Raw genomic sequence first — 27,547 nt, forward strand, 5'->3', positions numbered from 1 at the left:
TTAATAACGAATTTTGGTACGAATTATCATTTAATGATAATGATCTGAGTCTGTTCCGTCTAATGTGGCAAACCAATACAGTCTATACTAAGTATGTCGCCGAGTATGCAGTTGCCTCAGTCCCGCACAGCCAAATGTTCTGTAATCCATTTTCATGTATTAATGAAAATACATGAAAACGTCTATGGAAACGCGATGAATTCTGAGTTTTGGTCAAAACTGCTTTGGTAACTTCCCTTCTATTTAATCAACTATACTGTTTGTCCAGCTGTCAAAGTTTGGAATGAACTCATTATGGCCATTACATGGCCAAACATGAAAATGCCCTCGAGACCAGGGTCTCATTAAACAAAAAGTATCTGAAAACATGGCTAAATTTTTGTTTTTACCATCAGCTTTAATTGTATCTAACAGTACAAAAAGATGATACACAAGCATATAAGCTTAACGCCTGTATCACAGTAACAGGGAGTAGGTATATCAATACAGTCATGCCCATTTATGCGAACCTTAGATATCCGTGAAAATTTGCCTTCTGAATGAAAATTCCTGAAAATGAATTCACGTAAAATTACTGACCTATCTGGAAATCCGCTTTTCGTAATTGTATGGTCATTTTCACATACCAAGACACTAAATTATGTGCATTTTTTGTCTCGTATATCCGGATGGTTGAGCACCTGTGTTTACACACGCAATTACCAAGATTACCTACCTCTTTGTAGCAAGGTGACATCAAGTTAATTTTGAGGCATGTCAATTTGTGGGTTATTATAATCAATCTGGATGATCAAGCAAGCCTGGACAGCTGTGAGTGAAGAGACAATTGATTGGATTTTGTCCAATCAAATGATTACGTTGTTGGAACTCTGATGCATTATGATCCTATGCACAAGTTGCAAATGACTGGTGATCTTGTGAATGCTGACAGTGACAAACTGACTGGTGAAAGTCCTCTTGCTTTTCTACACAGCCAGTGCAAAAGGCTATGATTGATTTCTGCAAGTGAGCAGAACTGCATGAACAGGTATGAGACATTGTATGCACTGATATTTATTTATGTGTAATCAAGAAAGATTGTGTGACGTCTGCTATGTTCGTTTCTTTGAATGTTTCTTTGTACATATGGCCCGTGGTTCAAATATCTGAAAATTTGCTTATCCAGACAATTTCAATAAAAACAAGTGTTCTGATAAATGGGGCACAACTGTACTTTGACAAGAGGCACTGAACACTTGAATGTCTTCACTGACGAATTTCAAGTAGTTTCCCCAAAATGTCACGTTGATCTTTCAAAGCGAGGGTGTTTAGATTCTTGGCCCTTGAACTTCAAGAAAGTGATTTGTAATTTGACATGCACCTTTGTCTACCTTCAAGAAGGAAAAAAAAAAGAAAAGAAAAAACAAGGAATGGGTTGAGCTTCAAGCAGGCAAAGTCCAGAAGGCTGTAAAACTGATGGATCCAGTAGTAGGGGAGACATCATGCGATCACAGCTTTCTTCATGTCCTTGGCTTTGATAATCTAGAAGATAAATGGGGCAAAACTTTTAGGGTTGATTGACAAACTTTGCAGGTGACGGAATTAGCAATTCAAATTTATTTTTAGTAGGAAATAAGCTTTCCAAATAATCTACTAGAATGTTGTAGACAATATGCAGGTGTTCAAATTTTTTAATTGTCCCAATTGTTTTTTTATAACAATGATTATCATGTAATTAAGAATAAATCAACATGGTACTTGCTATGAATGTTTGACGTTTTATTGAAAATAAAGAAATAGCAAAGAAAGATAACCCAACTTTATTATTGTGAAATTAAATAGCTATATTTTGAGCAGATATGAAATGAAAATTTATATGCATTTTGAAAGTAAGCAGAAATTATCCAGTAGCTCATGGAAAAGCAAGATACCATTATTTGATTGCCCAAAATGAAAACTGACTTGTGCCAGGCATTGGGGTTTTGAACCTCTGGATATGTAGATATTTTCTAATGTAACATGGAAAATATAAAATGACAGACTGCTCAAAGTGTAAAAAAATCCAATACAACTGACATCAGATATGGTTTTCACACATTGTAACCCAAGTGGGGAATTGGGATCTTTAGTGATAATCCAATTTTTCAAGTACAAAGCTACTTCACCACACCCTTTTTGAGAGGAGATAAGGGATTATTCTTACCATTGCTGTCTTCACCATCTGCCGTCTTCATGTGTCTAGAGGCACTGCAAGTATGATTTGGAGTAAGACTTGCATTATGGAAAACATATGGAAAGGTGAATTTGGGACCAAGGACACTGAAAGAAAACTTAAATGAAATTTAAAAATGTGCATGACTTGCAAGTGGTCACAATAAAGATTTGACATCTTTCAAAATACCTTATCCTTTACACAAACCCATCCGACTGTAAATGAGTTTTAACAGTGTTAAAATTTGTTTGTCATCAGTTTGAATAAACCTTTGGAGGCTCATCGTTCTTTGTATTTGGTGAGACATCCTTGAGGTACAGTTTAGCCTTAAATGTACATATTCAAAATAGTTAAAAGTGTCAGGGATTTAATAAAATATTTACAAAAAACAAAACACTTGTCTTGTTTGACCACTATGTAACCCAGAATTGACTCTTCCGCCCAAAAACTAGGCGCTAACTTCTTACCATGTTGTTGTTTTTCAGCATTGATGCATGTGTACCTCAAGAATTTCATTTAAAAGAACCAACTGATGGCTCAAGCTCAGGCCTGACCTGTGCTACTCCAGGTTTCCAGCTGTAGCAAGTTCGTTCCTCCAGTAAAGCTCCAGTAGGATCTTCCTTCAATATCAGGATCCAGGACTGGCACAACTTGGGGAAGAAACACCTGGCTGTTCCTTCCTTTGCACCTCTCCCTCATAACAGTTAATCGTGTCAATATTTTTAATGATTGTTACACAACTTTCTAAACTATGAAATAAGCTCAAAGTTGGTCTGATATTTGATTACCGTTGCATAGAGTATTTTATGTTTTAGTTTTCGAGTGCAAATTTCAAGGGGCAGTGCACTGTTGTAAGGGCGTTGGTCTAAGTTAGGGTTGTGGTGAAATCCCTTATCTAACTGGTGTGCTCGGGGGAATTAACTCAGCAAAGAGTCCAAAGTCTCAAGAAGCCAATTACAATTTTCCTGAAAAGAAAAAGAATAACTGGGGTGGCTACAGTCAGTATAACCCTCTGGGCTGAGGGCTAGAGCCAACGTGAGTTGGGAGTCTAAATCCTAGTGATGGACAAATGGAATTGGAGATTAACTAAAACAATACAAAGATTATCATTTGGTGACTGAGACAAAAATGGGTGTAACCTACAATAGCCAATGAAATGCAGGAGAAACAAAATGGGGAGTGTCCTACCAGAGAAACTTCAATGACCAGACAGGGAGAGTACTTAATCTTTTTATCCTATTCTAAGTCTAAGTAGCTTTAATCTTTCTAGGATTTGTGAAATTGTGTGGTCATAATAACATGCTGAAAGTTCCCATGAGCTCTTAAGACCATTTTATAAATCCACTGAACACATCCTGCAATCAAGTGGTACTTTGGAACATAGGCCATGGAACTTAAACTACGTGCAGCTGCAAATCTAACTGACACTGATATTTGCACATTCACAGATGGCCGAGATACTCATGCAATCACAAATTCATACACCCCAAATCATGTGGATCACATTTGCTTGTGCGAACACAGGTTATACCCAGATAAAATATATACAGATAAATATTGCGAGAGATTTGAATATCAGCGCTCATACCAGTACCAAGAGGAAGAGAAAAGCTGTAGATATGGTGAAAATCAGTCTTAAAAACAACCACCCAAACCCACAAATCTGATAGGACACATTGCAATGATACTGATAAAGAGGAACATGAGAAAATAAAAAAATTCCATGTTAAGGGAGGCATGCAAAGACATTAGCTAAGAAAACATTCAGGCAAAAAGAAAAGGAGAAAGATTTGAAAGTCTGCAATAGAAAGTGAGTTTAGTTTTACGCTGCACTCAGCAATATTCCAGCTATATGGCAGCGGTCCGTAAATAATCAAGTCTGGACCAGATAGTCCAGTGACCAACAACATGAGCATCGATCTGCGCAATTGGGATCTGATGACATGTTTCAACCAAGTCAGTGAGCCTACCCACCTGATCTTGTTGGTCGCCTCTTACGACAAGCCGAGTTGCCTTTTATGGCAAGCATGGGCTGCTGAAGGCCTATTTTACCCCGGGACCTTCACGGGTCTGCAACAGAAAAAACTGGCCAAAAAGAAAACAGTACCTGAATTCAGAAAGAAACCACCCAGATTGTATGACCTATTTCAGCACGGCTCCCTTGCACACGCATCCTGCACATTGTTGGATAGCGGGACCCTTGCGTGTCACATAGAATTTTTCTGTTTCTTTTTTCGTAAATTTATAGCTGAGCAATCAAGGTTTCTGCGATTTTAGGCGGTCTGAATTTCTTCCATTGAAGTCTCAGTGGAAGACTTTTCTTCCACCCAGCCTCAGGTGGAAGTTGCTCGTGCCATTGTATTTTGGAAGCCTTTTACTTTGTGATATCTATGCATGTTATACATGGTTGGAAACCCGATCCAACGCTCTCTCCAAAACTGCAAACCATGATTCTAATGCTGCCCCTGGTAACCAGTCCAGATTGAATCTCCGACATGATGGTTTGTGTAATTTTGCTGAACTTTAATTCTTCTATATCACAGCAGTCATCATGCCACCATAGTCCGGTCATGATGTCATGGCAACCACTGTTATGATTCACCTCAGAAAATGCATTTCTATACTGCGTTTGAAAGCTATTTAAAGCGCGTGTCAGAGAGTGTATAAAACGCACACGTTGCGCATTTAGTGGTGGAACTATATGGGTATTAATGTGCGAAATGCAACAAATACTGCAGGTGATATAGATTGGCGGAATTTAGATGAATCTGTTCACCGGCTATACCGGCGTTGTTAATATTTACAACTATGTAGCATTTGCAAGGTAATTCATGTGGGATTCTGGAAATATGTAACATGCTGGTGTGCAACATTAGACATTTGTGCGACACAGCAATCAATATACATGACAGAGCTAAAGTTACAAGGAATTGGAATAAAGCCATAAAAGCAATGCCTGCAGTCTTAATATATAAACTTTTACTGTGGTGGAAAGCCCTTGAAAGTGCTGTTCTGCCAAGGTGTAATGTGCATTCGAGTCGCGTCTGAGAGTCAAGCAATGCGCGCCATTATGCAAATGCATTTGCGCTAATGGCGGGTAAAGTAGTTGGGGATCTGGCACGTGTCTCCCGTCAGTGTTGCGGCAGCTATAATTTCACGATCCACCATCCAAAATTTAATGTTTAACACGCATCTGAAAGCCCTTGAATGTGCAGCTCTGTCAAATTATACTGGACATTCGAGGAATGCGATATAATCAGGCAATGCGCATTATTATGTAACTGTTCTTGTGCATGTGTCTGATAGAAATGGGGGATCTGGTGTGCATCTTACCTCAGCTGTTACTTCAATATCCGCCATCAGAAATCTAAGGTGTAAAAGGGGTCGGTAATACCTTGAAAATGTGGATGTGCCAAGGTATACTGTGCATTCGAATAAACATTCCATTATAGAATGATGCGCATCAAATAGACAAGCTGGCGCCATGCTCTGACAACTGTAACTTATCACAAAGGCCGCTGGCCACTTAATTACTCTGTTGTGGCCGCACCCCTTATTATTTTCAGATCTGTCCGCATGGACTGATCATATATATGTGTACTTCTCTACCTTCCTGTAAACTTATTATTACCCGATTAGCTGCATATGATTCGTCTGTTCACATTTCCGTACTGTGGAGATGCTACTTGTCAGCAAATGTAATTTCGTCACCTGCCTTGCTCTCTTATTGTTATAAATCACTCAGCTTGTGTCACTTCCTTTTGACATGCCGCTACTTTGTGATTTTAAACCTTGTCGCCCCACTGACTTCAACTTTGTGTATAAAATTTCTTTGGCATGGGCAATTCACACCTTTTGGCATGCTCATGCCCTCCAAATGGACATCACGCATGGAATGGAGATGGACAATTTCCAGTTTCCTCCCCCCGTAGAAATATCTGGCTTGGCCACGTGAATTTCATCTAAACCATTCCACTGGTTGTCTGACCACGACGTGGTAATATAAGGGAATGCATTTCATTGCAATTTCATCATCACAGACTAAGTCTCTTAGTGGATCACTACCAGTCAGCGTTGGCAATCACCATTGGCAAGTGAACTTTACTTTTATTTCTTCTCGTTTGTTCTTAATTTCTGCATTTTTCAGTCATTTACGTTGCTCACTTTATCAAACTGATACTCAACATTACTAGGTTTATTCCCTAAATAGACATATTGTATAAGCAGTTTATTTCTTAATTTGTCCAAGCGTGACATTCAGACCCCCTTCTGTAGTGCCCAATCATTCCCAGAAAGTAAGTGTCCCAGCAATATAATAAAGTATGCCTTCCACAAACATTTCGGTCGTTTGTCAAAAGTGTAAAACATATTACAAAGGCCTCGCGCATTTAAAGCAATGTTATCCTGGTAGTTCTACTCCTGGTCTACATGCCATACACGCCCAAAATCGCCGCCGTAGCATGTCATATACTGCTACACAGCTTGTGACAATGTCGGCTCTATTAACATTTTGTGGCACATACAGTGTCAACAAAAATCAAATCCCTGATTACATCAGGGTACTTAAACACAATTCAAGGAGAGGACGCATTTGCAGCCTCTCCTTCAACTAGTAATCCAATGCAGAGTACCAGTGCTGGTTTAACTGGGTCTACCAAAAGTGGTAATTGTATAATTACCAACAAAACAGTCAGGGCTAATCTTACAAACACTGGCTTATACGATAGGTTCCCTGAAAGTGAGCCAATATTTAGTTTTTCTATTATATCCAAAAACATGTTTTCCCAAATAGTAATATGGCTTGTATCAACTTTGATATATTTGAGCACATAGATGAAATTCATTATTTTTAACACGGTCCTTTCACAAAATGGGGTTTCTGCAGACAGCATTAAATATTACATGTCAGCTGTCAAATACTTTCTCAGTTACTGTCAAACTTATGTTCAAATGTCCCCAAGGGTTTTCGATAATTTGCGTAGGTTTACAAGTGCTACGCATTGTTCATATACAGGTGTCTGTAGCCAGTATAAACGCGAAGAGGTCCGTAAATCTGTTACAGAATTCAGAGATGAAACCAAACAACCGCCACTCATTTCTGTTGTTCAAGTGGTACACGGATCCTGCAACCAGACAAAAGGTGAGGGACATCCTGGACCGAGCCAAGGCAGATCAACTTCCATCTGAGGACGATCAGCGCCTGGTGATGCTGTACTTGTCTTGTGGGATAATTCAACTTGGACATGCCCAAAGACCTTCAGTGGCGTCGTGTATGAAGTTGGCAGATTTCAATAAGGCACGGTGTGTTGCCGGGAGGTACCAACTTTCTTTCATGGACCACAAGACGTCAACGAGCTTCCTGGTCATCCTAAGCTTGTCCAAAGAGGATTACTACATGTTCAGGGATTACCGCCAATATGTACGTGGTGACATGCCTGAAGATGCTCTACCGGACAAATTGCCTTTCTTCAGGAGAGTGAACAGCACTGAAGTGGAAAACATGTGTCTTGAGTTTGCCTGCTATCAGACAAGAGGTTTCCTTAAAACCAATTTGGAAAAGGAACGTAGGACATTTATGGCCATGGATGTTCGGAAAGTTTTGGAGACTGAAGTTTCAAGGCAGCATCCCAGTGATGCTGCAAAACCTAAGATGGCCAGTGACTATGTTGCACATGGCCAAAAGACTGTCAATAGGTACTACGCTAAGAAGACTCCCTTACAGGCTGCTAGTGAGAGCTTTTGTGCATGGTGTTATCCAACAAGCAGCAGGTACAGCAAATGCTGAGGAATGTGCATCGGCGTCAGTTGCAACAGATTCTTCCACCCAGCCCAAGCTGCAGCCTCAGCCCCAGCCCCAACATCCTGAAGGTAGGGGGTGGTGGGGGAGAAGGGAAGGGAAAAGGGAAAAGCAAAGGTAAAGGCAAGCTCACAAAGTCCAAAAGGTAAGAAACAAGTATATCATGGAAAGTAGGGGGCAATGGGGGGGGAAAGTAGAGCGGAAAGTAGATAAAGCCCAAACTGTAGGTTGTCTCCAGTGTGCCTTCACAACAATCAGACTTTGGCATGAAAGTTGTATCCTTCCAGGTTTCATGATTTGTAGTACATATTTGAGTTATCTGTCCGTTATCTGTATGGCAATTGTTTGGATATTGAATTTATGAGCTATGGTTATCATGGTGAATGTGAAATTAAAAGCTAACACCGTTTCCCTCTAATCTAAACCATTAACCTCCAATCAAAATAACATAAAATTGAAATGAGAAGTCTACGTCCTCTCTACACTAAATCACTAACCCAAACCAAAATAACCTAAATGACATAACCTTAAAGCTAAAAGCATCAATACTGAGAATGTTAAAACTAAACCGCATACCCAAACCTAAATGACGAATTTAAAAGCTAAAAACCATGAATAGCGTGGTGCATATAACTGAATTAAACAAACTAACAGAACGTAAAGCTGGAGATAAATGGCAAACTAAATGGACAAAAGTAACTCGCCTAAAACACTAACCCCAAACCAAAAACATCAAATTAACGTGAAAAATATACCAACAGAGAAGGTGACTACGAAACTCAAACAGTACCAACTCAAAACAAAAACACCTAACACTACTAATAAAAACTAAAAGCGTAAAATAAAGAAAATAGCTGCAAATTGGGTAGGTGATGTAACCCTTGACACAAGTGAAATACTTGCATCAAGGTGTACAAAGTCAGTCGGCCGAGGCATTGACACTATGTCACCAGGTGAAGGTGACATTTTCAATGCCTACAAACTGGCCCGGAAAAATTGGCTTTAATTCCAGCTTGTGTGATGTGTACTTCGTTGATGTTGTATGGAAGGATGAAATAAAACGTTTTATTGCTGCGTTTAGCCTTGGTATCGTCTTGAATTCCAGTTGGAGAGAAAGCAAAGACACTGCCTTTGTGATTCTTATCCTCATACAAGACAAACACAATCACATACCTAAAATAGCTTCTTACTACATTGTCTGGAATTGTGCCATGATTGGTGTTTGGAGAGGCACTTGTTGGGGTGGACACACAAGCTTGGCTTTGATGTTTTGATAGAAACTCACGGAGTAGGCATTGCTGAGTGAGACATGGAAACCAACCAAAGTGGCGGCAATTACAACTGAAAGCACCAATCATTGATTGGTTGTTTTATCCCATAACTTAACGAGATGAGCGAGTCGTGTCAGGCTTAAGCTACCAACATGTCTTAATCCATGAATGATCCTGCGAGTTCAATGCAGAGCTTAGTACAAACACATGTCAATGACCCAGGCTATATATAATTATTCAGATATGAGCACCACGGCACTTGTGCTAAAGTTATTCGACATGTAGCAGTGTGGCATATTTTGTAAATAAATTTGGCATAAAGTTGGCATGTTTGGTCATACATATTTTATATATTTAAAAACAAAAAGAAAGTTAAAATTACCTTAAGTGTCAATTGGGTGCTGTAATAACACCCACGTCATCCATTTAATTTTCATGTTTACTAACACTGGTCACCATCTTGAATTTTCTAAAAAACCCAGTTTCTGAATTGGAAATCATCCCAAGTCACTTCCATTCTTTTCCATCCATATCCTTACTTCCTTTTTAGTATTTAACCGTCTTTGATTGGCTTCTTATGCCAAATTTTTTCATTGGCCCTGGTGGTCCTTTATATTTGCTCACTTGTGTGTTGCCTGTCAGTGGGTGCCTGCTCCTTTACTGAGACCTTCTCTTTATACAGGTGAGTCAATCTTCAATAATTCATCATAAATTAGGTTAGGCATGGGTTAAATTAAATAGCATTATAGAGTAAACATTAAACATTCAAATTTATTAACTATTGATTACAACATATAAAAACATTAACTTAATACAACTATCTGGTTATTCTAAATACAGGCTGTATAAATTTTGAATCTGACCATGGCCATGTGCTTATTTTGGTGTCGGCCATGACAGTTATCCCATTACTTAGTACAGTGACTGTTAATGAATTAAATGTCTGTGATATTGATATAATGTCATGCGATATTTAATCATGAGATTATATTATACATATGGAAATTAATTAAGCAACACCAAATTCAAAGACACATAAAAACTTAACAAAGTTTAACGAAGTAATTTTGATGATTGATTATTCAATTTTGATGTATTGACATACAGCATGAGCTTTTCATGGGTTGATATGACGCGCGTGAAGCTTGCACAGCGCACGTGCATTGCTTTAACCTCAACTTTCGAAAAATGCACTTTTTCCCTGGGGTGTTTACAAGCGCAGGTTGTCGATTGCATTCGGTTTTTCATTCATTTCAATGTCATGGCACGTAGGAAATTATCAGAGGCCACTCGTTGGCAAATAATCGGCATGAGGAATGCTGGTATGTCTCTAAGACAAATCGGGACTCAAATCGGACGACATCATTCCATAATTTCAAAACTTTTGAAAAAATACCGGGTCACTAATGAAGTGAAAGACCTGCCTAGACCAGGAAGACCCAGGAAGACCACAGTCCGGGAGGACAGAGCTTTACTGAGACTTGTACGGCGCAGGTCCTTCGACTCGAGCTCTCGGTTGAGACAGGAGTGGCTTCCAGGGAGACCCATCTCGAACAGGACTGTTCGGAATCGTCTGAAAGCTGCAGGATACCGGGCAAGGAGGCCAATCAAGCGACCCAGACTGTCTCCAGCCCATAAGGCAGCCCGACTGGCCTGGTGTAATGACCGTTTGCACTGGAACATTGCCTCTTGGAGGAAGGTCCATTTCTCAGATGAGAGCCGGTTCTTGCTGCACATGGTGGACGGTCGTACTCGGGTCTGGAGGCAGAGGAACACAGCAATGGCTCCACGGAACATCCAGGAGACTGGCCTTTGGGGGAGGTTCCGTTATGGTATGGGGGTGCATTTCCATGAACTGCAAGTTGGATATCATTACCATCCGTGGCAACCTTAACGGTGTTCGTTACCAACAGGAGGTTCTTGACAGGGCTGTGGTACCTCATTTTGAGAACCATCCTCTGGCAACGAGACCCATATTTATGGACGACAATGCTAGACCTCACAGGGCGCATGCTGTAAATGATTTTTTGCGGCAAAATGCAATTGACAGAATTCCATGGCCTGCCATGAGCCCTGACCTCAACCCCATTGAACATTTGTGGGACTTTATTGGCCGTCGTGTGAGGCAGAGAGACCCACCAGTCCATAATCTCAACGAATTGACGGCTGCCCTGCATGAGGAGTGGAACAGGATCCCCCAGAATCAGATCCGGAGACTCATCCAAGGAATGAGGAGGCGTCTGGAATCGGTGGTGCGTGCGCAGGGAGGACACACTAGATATTGATGAAAGTCGGTGTGCAGACTCAGATGACTGTTCTTTCTTTCCATGTGACATTTGTGTTAATACACCTGACAACAACGTCTGGATGAATAGTAAATTGTGTCCATTTTTTCATGAATTTAAGACAGTTTTAAGAATTTGGATTTCGTTGCAATAAAGCAAAGTCTTGATACTTTTTCCCTTTAAGTTGTTTGTCAGAGATCGTCTGTTGAATAAAAAAGTGTCAAACTATATCAACCCGGCATATTTTGATTGTCAGAACACTTCAAAGTTGCTCCAATAGAAAAAATTGGGGTGTTGCTTGATTAATTTCCAGGTATATATATATATTTTGGCCATATTGTCTTTCCGTTTTTTAAATGTAATATTTTTCTCATGAGTGGGTGTCTGCTCCATTACTGAGAGACCTTCTCTTTATACAGGTCCCCCACACTTCATCACCATTGAAATAAACAATTTGAACAATTTGAATTGTTCGTCAGACTTGTCCATTTTTATGGCGTCGTTCAGTGACCTGACTCCACACCCTGGACCATGCTCTCTGACAGAACTCATTGTTAGAAATCATTCTTGAAGACTTACTTCACTGAAGTCATGGCCTGCGCACTTTTGGAAGCTCCTATTTCAAAGCCAGACCACTTTGCCATGCTGGGGCATAGCTGCCAGCTGGGAGTTTCTCAAGTCTGTCCCCCTCCACATGGTTTCCTCACTTCTGTGCGTGGGATTGGAGGGGCGACTGTCGCTCGGATAAAAGCAGAGGTGGATGCCCTTGATGCAGCTTTTTAGGGCATAGTTTTCTTTCAAGAAAGAAGGATGTGTCTGTCATCTGATAGCAGCCTGGTTGATGACTTGCTGGATCATCTGGATTATCCTCAGTGGAAATTGCTAGGCTCCAGGGCAGTGATAGTGAGTCAGCTTCCGAGGGTAAAACCAAGGCACGTGACGGCCTCTGTCTACAAGTGGAAGGTGGATGAGGCCAACTGGAGCTTGAAGATGTTACAATGCTATTTGGATGGGACCACAGCTAGCAAAGGATGGCGCCCACTTGACATCAAAAGCCAATGGGCAATTCTGGCTTTCAATTCGTAAGTGTATGTGTAGGCATGTTTAAACTTACTCCTTGTGATATCAAATCTGAGCTGTTTTGGACCCTGCCACGTGCACTGGGCTTGGCTTTGGGTGGTTTTAAGGGTGGGAAACATGACGACCGCTGCACATGTTGCACATGACGGGGGGGGGTGTGTGTCGATGTATGAATTATGACAAGTACCCGCAGCATGAAAGGCCGGAAATCTATTTAAACCTGACTTGAAAGCATCCTGACATCGAAGCTGTTGAGGGGTCATTTCTGATAACACCACCAGACAGCCCTAGCTGGAAACCAGCTTTATGTCGATGTGCAACATGTGAATGGACTGGACGTATTCAGCGCTCATGTGGCCGTTAAATGATGGCACCCAACATGTCTTGTCCCCTGATATAGGCCAAATGCAAGTTACAAACAATATGTAGCCATGTGGTAGCCGTCATAATACCGAGAAAAAGTGGTATACATGTTTGGCATCTTAGTTCATACATATTATATACTCATGGAAAAATTTAAGGGAACGCATGTTTCTTTGGGCAATTCAATATTTCTGTTTACTAACTTCAGCGTCGTGTATTATCGTTTTCGTGAAGAGTAGTTCCCTCAAACTCACCATAATGCTTTCCATGCATGTGCACTACATGCTCCTAAAGTTACATGCACTTAGATTTACATGTGACGTGTATGTGCACTGTCAAACAACGGTTAAAAACATTGTTAACATGGTGAGACAATACTTAACTTTGGCACAGAAATGGGAGGCAGCTGGCATGGTTAATGGTGGAAGCTCATTAGGACAGGTTGCAACAACTTTTCACAAGTCTGTTAGCGTGATATCCAGACTTTGGAATCTCTATAGAGCGACTGGTGACGTCAAAATGAAGCGTGGTCGGGGACGGAAAAAGAAAACCACCCCACGGGATGACAGGACCCTACTCCTTATTGCTCTGCGAGACAGGTTCAAATCCTCCTCCAAAATCAATACGGAATTCAGGCGAAGAACAAACGTCAGAATTTGTTCACGTACAGTGCGTAATCGTCTTAAATCGGCTGATCTAAAAAGCCGCAGTCCATTGGCTAGAATCAACATGACTGAGCAACACAAGCGCTTGAGACTGCAGTGGGCACGGAACCGTGGAGGAAGAACCGTACGTCAATGGAGAAACACCATGTTTAGTAATGAGAGCAGGTACACACTTGACCATAATGATGGTCGAATTTGAGTTTGGAGACGCGTTGGGGAACGTCACAGTGCCTGCACCATTAAACAGCATGATCATTTTGGAGGGGCTCTGTTATGGTGTGGGGCGGGTTTCCCTAGAACCACAAAACAGATCTTGTGCGTCTTGATGGCAGGATAACAGGTGTACGATATCGTGATGAGATCTTGAACCTGACTGTGATCCCTTTTGCGCGTACAGCAGGTCGAATGTTCAAGTTCCAGCACGACAATGCCCGCCCTCACATCGCTCATGTTTGTCGGGACAGACTGAGGGCTGCAGGTGTCCGGGTGTTGCAATGGCCGGGTAAAAGTCCTGATCTTAACCCCATCGAATATCTTTGGGATGTTCTTGGCCGCAATGTTCGGGACAGACCTGTTCAACCCAACAATTTGGATGAACTTTTCGTGGCTCTCCAGGAAGAATGGCGTAGAATTCCGAATGGTACCATCCGTACACTCATTCGCAGCATGCCACGACGATGCCAAGCAGTTCTCCAGAGACATGGGGGACACACTCGATATTGATTTTCATCACTTGACATAAGCCTTTTTATCTGTATGAACTTTTCTCTTACTGTTTCAAAGATTAAAAGTCACGGCTATTTCATGCGTTCCCTTAAATTTTTCCATGAGTATATATAGAAAAACTAATAACAATGCAAGTTTTAAATAAAGATTAAAAATTGCCTTAGTGACAATTTGCTTCCGTACTAGCACACATGTGAGTCACTGTCTGGTCCTGTTTGTTTACTAACACTGGCCACCATATTAATTCTTCTAAATCTCACCTTTTTCTGAATTAGGAATTCTCACCATTCATTTTGGCTCTTTTGTTATCAGTATACAGATCTCCTGTATCACTTACCTGTCACTGATTGGCTTGTGCCAAACAATTCCTTTCTTGGCTGTGATTGGCTCTATTGGTTCTCCATAGTTGTTTTGTCCACCTGAACATTGTCTCAGTCTGTACCTGTGTTCTTACACAGACATCTTTGTTCAGGCGAGACAACCTTTTCAATATGTTATTAACATTTTAGGCAGAGGTTTGTAAAACTTATTAACTATAAACACATGTTTGTTAAATTTATTAATTATAAACTGGCATAATCATAAATTAAATTATCTTGTTATTAATGAAACAAACTTAGCTATGGTTAAGTGCTTGCTTACTGGTGTCAGAAAAAGTGTCTCTAATTTGGCATATGTACTTGTTATAGTTGTGTACCGTTAATTGATTTCATGTCCGATATTAAAATATTGTTACTTTATATTTTTATGTTAGTCAATGCTGTTAAATGTGATTGTGTCGAAGAGCATGCATGTTTTCACTGAAAGCTTTTGTTCAGGTACACCAAAACTCACCTTCATATATAATCATTTTCTTGATCCCTCCTTGTGGCATTGTCCAGAGATCCTGACTTTACCCTGGATCATAGTCTCAAACACAAAGATGTAACACAGGAGGTTGTGAAGACAAGACATGAAAAATCCAAACCACAGATAAACTTTGAAGTCCTACAGTAGAGAGAAGTAGGCCCGAGATGCAGTCTACAAGGAAGCTGTCAAAAGATATAGCACTGAGAAATATGCCAAAGATGCCCAACACTGGAACTGTCCATCCCACAGAACTGCCAAGTACAAAACTTGCGAGTATAGACAGAATATGAAAGAATATGCCATGGCTATGCAAACATGTTTATTCTGAAAAAGCATATGGAAACAAATCATTCTTTAGTCATTTCAAAATATCAGTTATGGAAGTTGCTTCACAAATTTGGTTTTTGTTACAAAAAAGGCTCAGAAAATAGACGTGCACTGTGTGAGAGGTCCAATATTGTTCGAGTAAGAAATTATTACTTATGCACAATTTTAAAGAAATGTACAGAGGGTTACGAGCCTGTATATTTGGATGAAATATGGGCAAATGCTTCCTATACAACAGGGACACAATGGGTTGCTAGTTTCTCGTCAGAGTCCTTTGCCAGAAAAGTACCGTTACCTGAGGGTGTCAGGGTGATATACCTTTCTCCCTTGGCAATCTCTATTTTCTCCACTCTGTCTGGGGATGATGTAGCTAGACGGTATACTCAAGGATAAGTCCAGTTTGGCGTTCAAGTCCTTTTATTTTTGGAATAGTTTTTCACAAACGAAGGTTCTCAAATAATTCCTAGACTCTGGTCTAAACACAACATTAGTTTACAATGTCCTGGAAGAACTTGGTTTCTTGTACAACTTCTGATTGAGCCACTCTCAATATACAGAGAGAACCTCTCAAGTCAACAGTGGGGCCCAGAATCGTGCACCACTCACCGGACAACCAACAAAATAGAAGTCGTGACAATTTAGGCTCCTCCCCTGAAATAATGTCCTACAAAAATGACTCATACCCTCATAAAGCCGAAATCCAGCATATTGATTGATTATTGGCTAGATCGTTGACCAATCTGTATCCAAGCTGTCTAGTGAGCAAATGAGCTCTTCAGAAATTTAGCCCACACTCAATCACCTGTCATTTCCTATGTGACAGGTATCTCATGATACAATTGGTCATAACAAATCAGTGACTATTGAACAGTTTAGATACAAAACTTCCTATTTGGGAACTTTAACAGCCCATCCCATGACCCTTGTCTTATATATGTGCAAGGAATATTATTATACAATATATATACATTTATATTTTCTGCGCTAAATCTTGATGAACCGAACTGACAAACTGAATCTGCTCCATGTAAGTCACAGACTAGCTTATTTGTACTTTCTTCAAAATATTCAGTATACACTAGGAATGTGCGAGCAAAAATGCTTCTTTCAGAGATTATTAAACTAATAAATTAATAAATTCTTTACTGCCATTGACACATGTTTTGAACAATTTAACCTCACAATGATATGAGGGGGACAATTTGTTTAAATTTGTCTTGCATACAAATACATGTTAAGAAAAATACATATGTACATGCCACCAAAAGTCTCCAAGAGTAGAATAAAATTACGTAAAACCTTACATATATGACATATGTATTTACACCTGCTTTCTTTCAACATATTTTTACAACAATTAAACAATCAGGACTTGTTTGTATGACGAGAGAGTTTCCCGTAATCTCCGAAACTTGCCAGGGATAGTGGGTGTGAATAGCCCTAATTAGTCTCGCCACAGCCAGCCAATCAGCACAGGGTTCCAGGTGTTGAGCAGTGAAGTGGTTCTCGGGCTTAATAAGTAAAATAGTGTTATGTCACATAAGTGGTGAAATTCTAATTTTGTTAAACTAAATATTCTTTGATATACTACTGTAGGACAGTGTTCTATTTCATGCTATTGGGTTCATAACTTCAATTTCATGGGAAATTTTGTGTCAATTACTGGAAATATGAATTTCTTAAAGAGGTTGATTGTAGTCTATAAACTTTTACTTGTTAGTGCCGTTTTGGCACTAAAATTGTTTGAATTATCCTTTTACCTGTTAGTTTATTGTCGCAGTATGCGCTGCCATGCTGTGATCAGTCTGCTGTAGCACAAGGTTTTTTTCGCTGTTGTGCATTCCAAGTGCATATGGTAGAGATGCAATGATTTGACTGACTCTTAGCGAGCCAATGGGTTTTAAGGCAGCTACAGGGTTAAAGGTTAGTGCACAAAACATAAGGGCCAGTAACACTCAGAAGTTGGGTTAATCAGAATACCCTGACCGTATTTAAGTTCAGAGGCCTTCCCATGGTTTTGTTAATGTGGAATAGAAGAATTATTAGCAGAGTAGGTGAAATAAGATTACAGTAGGCTGCATTTTGTGGCAATTAATTAGCATGTATTTAACAAAAAAATAGTCCTGAATGAGTGAGGTTTATATTTATTCTGCTATGTTTGGGTCAGTTGTTTTTGTTTTTTTTGACAATGAATTCTTTATTTGGTGAAATTGAACTGTTATTTTGTTAGAAGCTTTAGCCATGATAATTACCACGGACCTTAAATAGGGCTCATGAAAAGGTAAGCTGACATCCACTAAATATACACAATGCTAAGCCTACAATAGATCGTTAATCAAACGTTGACACTTACAGGAACCTTACTGTCATTGGGTGACCTACCTACAGGGAGGTCCCCATTACTTTGTTAAAACTATGTGCAATGTTATGTGAAGCATAAATGCCCTTTCCAGTAGATAACTGAGTTGTGAAATTAAAACTTGTTTTTGCCCCATTGTGTTTCTTTAGCAGTAGCAAAAGGGCTTGCTGTCCAAACCTGCTTGTGGGAATGGTGCATGGCATCACTGGTTGCAGGCGACAATTGCATTGTCTGTCATTTCCCTTACATTTGACTCTTGCCACATGTAGGAGTGTGGTTAAGGCCAAAAAGTATAGCTGGTTGCAACAAGACTATTGCAGCTTTGACCATACTGTATGTACTATTAGTCTATCATTTCTATAAATGTTTCTGGGTGAATTATTCATTAAATGCTCATCTGGGCAATAGCTTACACCCATTGCTTCTATAGTTTTGTTGCATTCACTAACCTGCTATAAAGCCATAATCTACCAACCAAAACACTGCCAGCTAAACTTACTAATGCAACATTTATCATGTTTTTAGTCCAGAAATGAATCCAACCCTTGAGGTTTTTTAATTTTCACTTTCCAAATCTGGTGTGAAACAGGCAATAGGTCACCAAGCACATGTCAGTATGTGAAATTTGACAAGTTCATCCACTCCATGTGAGTAGTCTTAAGTTAAGTATTCAAGTAAAGTCAGGATTTGTTCCTAAACAATGGGCACCTGTCTAAATATACAGGCGTCAGAGTGAAATCAGTCACTGATCGTGTCCCCCAAAACTTCAAGGTCATTGTGGTTTTGTTTAGAGTCTAAAACATGTAGCTACAGTTTAATGTACTGGAAACTACTACAAAGATTTTCAATAAAGTTTTTGATCAAAGATTTTTCTGGATGAACTTTGTCAATTCATGGTTTTAAAACCAGCGTTTGGAGGCAATGTTAAATGGCAGTGTAATTAGCTGAAAAAGGTTGCAATTGTACTGCAATGTTACCATTTAGTTGAGGTTGATTACATTCAGTCTTACTGGGACAGAAATAAATTGAGAGGCTTCAAGTTTTCAAATGCAGCATGGCAAACAGAACAAACCTATCATTGCCAAAATTTCAGCAAGGCCATTACAATTCACTTGTGATCAACTATTTAGATCAGAAGTTCCCTTGTCTGGGGGAATTATTACATAGAAAAACTTGCCTGTATCGGCCCTCTTATGAGATGCAAAAGGCTTTACTTTCTTTGTGCTAAATGGACAGTCATTTTACATGTGTAAAAAAATGTTGCTGACAGGCTTCAACTGGTCAAACTTGACATACACTGCACCTGGCTAACCTATTGCCGTTACCTGTTAAAGAGTTGCCTGTTCGGAATGTTATTCCTGTACTTCATGTTTCTACATGATTCATAACTATCAGGCTCTGGTACAAGACTGCCCATTCACTGACAGTCCCATGAAGTTATTGTGTAATATCAAAATGACAAGGTCTACCATCTTCAATACCTACAGGGCATATTCCCAATAAATCTTTATATCCTGGATGCGTCTATCGATTTTATTTCACTTGGCTGGCTTTTTCCAAATCAGGCTTCTACACTGAAGTTGAGCATACCAATCATAACCTTTGCTTCTATGATTACTTAACTGATTTAACTTTGCAATATAAATGATGCAGAGGTACTCTGAAAGACATAGTTCTTGTACTTATTTTTGTGAACTTTCACAACTGTCATTTTGTATTATTTCACCCCAAAATTTGAGTCCCTGCAAATAACCTTTGTTGACACTGACAAGGTCGGTTGTAATGGGGGTCTTAGTTGATTGGCTACTGTGAGAATGTAATGCCAGGAAAGGGAGGTAACTAATCAAGCTGACCCACAGACGTATCCAGAGTAGAGTGGAGATTTGTCGGAACTCATACCATGGTGAGGAAGGTCTACATTGTGAGGTACTGCCTTCATCTCCCTGTAAACTTAATCTGTCAGCATGAAACTACTTGACATATCTGGGTTGGCTAAGGCTTAAGAATCAAGCTTCACGAGATTATTTCACTGAACATAATTTCTTTCAAGTTAATACAATATCTAAAGGAGGCAAGAAGCTGATCACATCTCATTCCTATTATTTTAAATCTTGACAACTCAGCCATTTTAAGTTGCCCGATGTTTGCCTAAAAGTATGAACAGATTATGGTACCTTGCATGCAACGTCATTAACCAGAAATTCACAATTTGAAATTTACTGCCAGTACTGAAATTTCACTGTCAGTTTCTTGACGTTTCTTTGAATTCTTGCAAGTGTTCCTGAACACTTCAGCAAGCCCCAAAAGCCTTTGGACCACATGCAACACCCCCACCCCCCCACCCCCAACACACACAAAAAAAAGCACCCCAATTAAAATACTTATCAGTGGTTTATGATATATAAAATGCACCGGTGATTAAGAAACAAAATTATAAGCGTACAATTGCAATCAAAAGTGCAGTATTTTGTACTTGGGGTTTACCTCCATGATGCCCAACCCAGAGCTGGTGAGTGCAATCAAGTGTAATGACGCCTTACTATTGGCCACTGGTTCATTTGCAGACACTTAGACAGCTCTTTGCTTATGGCTTAAAAGCCTGATATGTGTTAATTTCAAATTGCATGTGGTAAATGATTCAAGTTGTGCATTGCATATTGTCATAAGCAAACAGGCAGGCACACATAGGCATCTATAAACCAGTCATTGAGTTTCTTCCGACAGTCTGCTTATGAGTAACATGTTTGGGTTTTTTCAATATAAAAAGTAGATTATGTTGGTTGTATACACAAACAAGTAAATAGACTACTGCTCATGACCTCATACTGTAGGCATGCATACAGTTTCAAGCTCCATGAGCCTACTCACTGCATATGCGTTATGAGCGCAGTGCAGCCTAGCTGCTGAAACCACTTCTTTCCCTCACCCAGCGCTGGGGGGAAATTAGTGAATCGTTTCATTTCAAACAGGCCTTTTTTCATTGTGGGTTTTTTCCTAACTTTATAGGTTGAATTGGCATTTTTGATTTGTTTCAGGAAGTGCATACCAAAAGTTATCAGAATGTGCAAAGTTGTTTATGTTGCATGTGACCTTTAAAATGAAACTCATTTCAGACTCGTATGTTCTTTAAAGGCATGGCAACAAAGTCAAAAAGATTAAAACTCCATCATGCAAATAAATGCAATAATCCCAATCCTCAGTATCAAAACAGCTCATCATCAATATGCCCTAGACATTGATGCCCAGCCTGTTGGGGAAAAAACACCTGACATTAAAATAAAGCATTTGTCAGACTGAAAAGTTGTAGGCAAACCAAAAATAAGTTCAGCATTTTTTTTTTTTCTTCAAGGAAAATCACGTAGAGATTAACTGACCAGTAACAACGACCTGGCTGCAGTGTTACATCCACAAACTAAACCAGTTTTAAACCAGGAGTATTCTTTATACTCAAATGAAGTCTCTACTCTATAACTGCTTTATCTTGTGATAAGTTCCTGGATGAGGAATTGCATATTAACCAGCTGATTCAATTGCATGTTTCTAGTGTGAATACTATTCTGACATGTAAAACTGCTCACAATAAACTATGAAGTGATACATGCAAAGACAATTTGGTTAGCTTCAGTAGGTTGGGAAAGTTGACTTTGTTCTTAGTGAGTATTTGTTCATTGTATCATGATCAACTATGGTCTTGCTGATACGCTAGGTACAGTGTTGAGGTCTAAAATGGGTTATAAGACATAATGAATGCCATACCTTAGCAAGTCTTGACATCCTAAATCATTTCAAACACTTTAAATGGAGTTGCACAACTGATGGAAATCCTGTTTCTATTTATTCTTTCAGATAACTGATTTCAGGTCTTGGCAAACAGTTGAGCACCACTGCCATGACCTAGCTGTTGGACTCGCTTGAACACTTTGCATAGTCACCTTGGCCTCCATGTCATTACACGGTTATTCTCTTTCATGTTTTGGCTAAATAGGTATAAATAGCTGGACTTAGTGGTGAGAGATCAGTTCTGTTTCTGGAGAATCATGTTCAGCATTGCCAACTGTGGCAAAGATTACACCCATCATCAGGTACATGGCAGAGACGAAGGGGCAGTGAAGGAGTTCAGTAAACAGTGATGTTCCAATGCTGTTTTTGTGGCCAGTGAAGTACTTCAGATATTCCTAGGTTTGCAGAGTCCAGGTATACAATGAACTGATGTCCTATTTCATGCATTTCACTTTGACTTGTGGCAGATCAAGAATGTCTTGTTTCTTCTGTCACTGCTGTTGATTTTCATCAAGACAAGTCTGTCCACATCTTTTGAAAGGCAAGTCCACTTGCCTTTGTTGATACAGGTTTTATCTGCCAGCCCTGTATAATGAACTGGAACAATGTGGATAGAGTTCTTTCATCCTGGTGGCAATTATTTGTTTTGGTCCATTATGACAGGTTATCTGAGCCAAAGTCAATGACTTTGTTGCAAGTGATCCATTTTACCAAAACTTGCTTCAATAAAGTGACATCAAATCTTTCAAAGAAAGTGGGTTTGACTGTTCATGTTTTTGTCACTGTCTTGCCATACAGGCTTTTCTACAGCTGTTTCCACTTTGACAAAGAAAACATTCATGTTTGCTCACACTATCTTCCACTGTTCAATAACTTCAGCGAATACTCCATTCCTCTGCTGATCCATATGACAACTTAGAAGACCACTAGTGACAAAAGGCAGTGTGTGTTCCTGTATTGCAGCACATGACACAAATCATGCCATATAACTAGTTCAGTCTTTGGCACAATTGCTATTGTCCATCCAAATTAATGAACTTGTGGCTAAATATTTCTCCTGGACCAGTTTCCACACAAGCTTTGTGTACACTTTCATTGCATCACTTATGCCACAAGAAGTGTGATCTGTTACTTTAAGATCAGGTGATCACTTCAACTGGTATCACAAGAAACCAACAGCTACTTTCCTGAACTGTACGACAAACGTCAGTAAAAAAGTGTATAAAAAAAAAATTATGCCATGAATAATTTGCCTTGCCCCTCAAAGCAATTACAGATATGTCCACAAATGACAATTCAAATTAAAACCTAAACATAGCATTTGACAACATACACTTTGATTACAAAGTTAGTTCAATCCATACTGAACAGCAAAAGAAATGCAATTTTTAAAAACGAAATCTCATACGACTAAGCATTCATGTTTATGTCTTATTTAAAAAAACATGACGAAGCCCAAGGTGCATTTCTTTTGCTGGTCAGTATTTTTCCACACAAAAAAAAATGTTACAACTTATTTCAACGTGACGGCTTAACATTTTGCATTTTTATCAATTCCCACATTGACTTTTCACAATCATCATTTTGAGATATGTAGCTCTGTTTCTTATATTTTGGCAGAAGTTTACATCACCAAGGAAAGTATGTGGATGCAACACTGATGAAAGGTAAAAGGCATGGATGTGTTTATTTGCTATGACAACTCGACATATACTGAAGAAAATGGATGTCAAGTAATCGCGTGGCAAACTCAGTGTTTGATATGAATTTGAAAGACTGAAATTGTTAAATATTTCCTCTAAACAGCTCCCTTCCCAGGACGCGTGACCAAAATGATATTGTAAGCAACCTGGTTATTAACTGTCACATTCCTTTTAGGGCAAGTAGGCAAGCTTGATACCCCAATTCTGTCAGTTGCTTCCTACGACATGCATGGGCAGATCATTTCAGTATTGACAAACTAATCACTACAAATAAAAACAATGGCCATGCCCACTGCACTGTACATAAAATTTAATAGTGCCATAATGTAATCTGTGCCAATACACAATTCAGATCTGATTGAATTAAATAATAATCAAACATAACCCCAAAACGAGAAAATGGTGGAACAAAATTCAATGGCAATAAAATAACATTTGTGATCACAATACCTCCATAGAGTACAGCCTACTACTTCTGTTGGGTCAAGTCACATTAGGATTTGGACCCACGCCCCAAGTCGGGTATGTAACTGCCAGCACAGTCACCTAACCCACCAAGCATTTATTTGTTAGCAGGAAGCCATGGGATCAGCGATGTCTTCCAAGACCAACAAATTGAAATAATTTTGCATGAGGCCTTTCCCATTGTGGCTGTGGCCAGTTAACAAAACAGGATTCTAGTTACAGCAGCAGTAGTTTGGAGATGCTGAGGGAAGACAAGTGGGCAGTAGGTATCGATTCAGGAGGAAAGTTGGTTTACCTGGGGTTCCTGACAAGTACTTGCTATTCCTAGATACTGTCAAATGTGTATACCAACCAAAATTTGATCATGTAGTTAAATTTTCAGATCGGAAGGCACTAGTAGAGAGCAAGATCTTTGTTCTGGCATCTTTTGGCAAAGCCATACAAAGAAATCGAGAACTGAAACATCTGCAGTTTCCTTTTAGGAAACCAAGCAGCACTGACAAGTCCTAATGGGATGGTTTCAAGACAGACTGGATTATTCAAACTTGATTAAAGGTCACATGCAATGTAAAACACAACTTTGCAGAGTCTGATGCCTTTAGGTATGCACTTACCTAAACAAATCAAGCTTGTTGATTGTTACTAAGTAAGCAGTCAGAGAAACCTCAATGTTTGGTTTATTGACACCTGTATGTCTGCCTGCTAGCTAAAGACAATATACAATACACAGCTTCAATCATTGACCACATGCAATTTGAACTTAACACCTATCAGGCCATACGCCATAAACAAAATAAATTGATTTATGACTCGTGCACCTGAGTCCAGTCTCTGCCACATTATGTAATCAGGCAGGTGTGATACTTGTACACATGACAAGTTTTTACGTCTGGGTTGCAAACAAACTACATCCCTTTTTTCGGATGACTGGATTTGACGGAAACAGGTGCAAACTCCTGCTTTGTACTTGGACGAATGACGCTTTCCAGTTACGCAGTAGTTCACCATCTCTGCCGAGATGATTTTTGATTTGAGTGAACTCAAATTCAGTGAATGTGTATTTACAAAACTTAACATCTCTATACATTCTCTAGGGATAACTTCTAGTGTAAATGATTTTGTTTGACAACGGTATATGAATCCATACTGAAACGATGCATCAAGTACAATGAAAGTTGTTATCCATAAATAATCTTACCTTCTTGTGACTAGCCATACTTCTAAAAGGCCCATGAAACAGATCATCTTTGTCTATACACAATGAGCCCTCAGCGTATCAGCCAATCGGAAGTCGTTACCCTTGAGTGCACAGCCACCTGCTATGACTGGGTTCGGTCTCCCGAGGGCTTCATTTTGAGGGAAGTAAGCCCAAATACAAAATATTGCACGTTTGAATTGCAATTGTAATTTTGTTTGTTTTTTTAACAAGCAGCAATGTATATTAGATTGCATGAATAAGAGATATTGTGTTTTAATTATGTTTGATTTTTTGGTTGCATGTGACCTTTAAGAATAATGCCAACAGACGAGATCTACCTAAAACTGGGAGATGGATAAATGATTGCTGTAACAAGACAGCACATAAGCCACTATAGCACAAAATAGCAACAATTGCTCCACCTAATACTCAGAGGGTACCAAATTTCAAACGCACAAGTTGTATAAAAAAATAAATAAATAAAAAAAAAAATATGAAAAACCCAAACCCTACAATGTTTGTCATTTCAAGACTGAAAATCAATGTAGCAAGAGTCCTTGCAAAACTTTCCTCTTGTGTAACACCAATCAAATTGATGTATGCCATGTGACATTTGTTTGATGACTATCACATTGAAAGGACATATCATGCACTAAGTTCAGTCCTTAATTGCAAAGTTGTGTTTCTTTAAGATACCATTACATCTAACTTTCTCACAAGTCAGTTTGAGTTTAAGCATGACACTTTGATAGCTCTTGAAAAGCTCACTTTTCTGATAGTGTTTTTTTTTTTTTTTTCCTACAAGAAAGATGACTGAATCAACATATGAGAGGTAATGTAGTTATGATTCCAAGAAAGTATAAATTGTGACACTTGTTTTTATTATGATTATGTAATGTTCAAAGAAGTTCAAGGTAACATTTCACATTTGGGATTACAACCTGTAGAGTTCTGGTGGTTTGGGGGGGGGGGTTGAGTTCCATTCAGGATTCCAACCCACATTCAGGATGCTTATTTATGTTTCATTGGTGTTCATTTTTGAACTCAAAATGATAGACATAGATGATCAAGCATGATGATGATCATTTGCACATGTTCCCCCCCGCCCCCAGTTTAGTCCTGACATGACTAAAGGATCGATGGCCAGTCATCTTCTGCAAGTTCCGTTTCCAGCTTGGTTTGTCTCACTAATAAATGTTTCCTGCTATTGATTGTGACAAGGATGAGATGTCTTGAAACATATAGGGAAACTGTATCGGACCGTTTCATGTAATGTAGGGAGGTATGCTCTTCAGTCGTGGCAAGAGCCAGTTTGAACACGACATTGGGTCCTGGCACGATGGTAGAAAATGACAGTTTAGTAAAACTTCAGTATCACTGGGCAGAGTAGTGGAGGGCCAGTGTGTTATAGGGTGGGTTATTGAGAGTAGGGAAGTTTTTTTATGCAAGTGGACAAATGTGTTTGACAAATGCTTAAAGGAATAACTACTAGGTAGGGATAGTCATTACAGACTGTTGGACGGGATATGACAGACCTTTTGGACTGGGTTATGTTCATATCAGTGACAAACATTCTGAAAATTTCAAAGTGATCTGATATTGTTGGTGCTGATATTTACATATTTTAATTGGTATGTGGAAATTAATATTTTTTGTACTAATTTCAGATCTCTCCAGTGCTTGCACGAACCTAATCGAAAATTGTTTGTGGTGCATACAACAGCAGCTGCCTGCAACTCACTTGGCGAAGGGACTACACATTTCTCAAATGATACCTCGAGGTTGTTATTTAATATTTTTCAAATTTATTTTGAACCAGATATCAAAATCAATCTGAGCAGCACATTCTGGGTAGCCACTTATAAGAAACGTAATCATAATATCATTGCTTGCCCACAAGTTGACAAGCAATGTACATTTACTTTATCACAACAACTGTAATCAAGGACCACGCACCTTTACTAACTATTGCCTAACTTCAGGAGGATGAGGGTAGTAGATGCAAATGGAAAAAAACCTCAAACAACTAACCCTTTAATTCACTCATTAATTGCTAATCAGCATTTGTTTCAGATTTCAATCCAGAAGTGCCTTATTAACTAATTAAACCGTAAATGATCTGATTGCTCTTTATCTGTGCTTATCGAAATTGTTTGTTTTTTTAACCTTCCAGGCGAAGGCAACAGCCATCGCATATCTACTGGACGCTCCACTAAAAAGCTGACTGTAAAGGTTGTAGGCGACAACCCAGTACATATACTACATCTACAGGTTGCCATTTTGACTTAATTACACTTAAGACATACGTACAAACATTATCGTGTCTATCAACTGAAAGAGAACAATCATTGTGTGCTTGAGAACTAACATCCTTAATAATAGACATGACAATATGACGACATGATGTAAAGGCATAATTATCTAACCTTGAATTCCAGCTGCGTGGACTCGAGATGTAAAAACCGTTGGGTTCTTCGAGGCTTGTATG

General features: G+C 39.3%; 1 long non-coding RNA gene across 1 annotated transcript; it reads right to left on the reverse strand.

Moving 5' to 3' along the window:
- Nucleotides 1-376: 376 nt before the first annotated feature.
- Nucleotides 377-27,547, reverse strand: LOC137298246 (uncharacterized). Its single transcript, XR_010957730.1, has 5 exons — nucleotides 27,486-27,547; nucleotides 15,213-15,409; nucleotides 2,746-2,885; nucleotides 2,183-2,226; nucleotides 377-1,521 (listed from the first exon to the last, which is right to left on the reverse strand). It is a non-coding gene; the product is annotated as an uncharacterized lncRNA (long non-coding RNA).

Source organism: Haliotis asinina, chromosome 10, assembly GCF_037392515.1.
Source record: "Haliotis asinina isolate JCU_RB_2024 chromosome 10, JCU_Hal_asi_v2, whole genome shotgun sequence".
Classification (NCBI taxonomy): Eukaryota; Metazoa; Mollusca; class Gastropoda; order Lepetellida; family Haliotidae; genus Haliotis; species Haliotis asinina.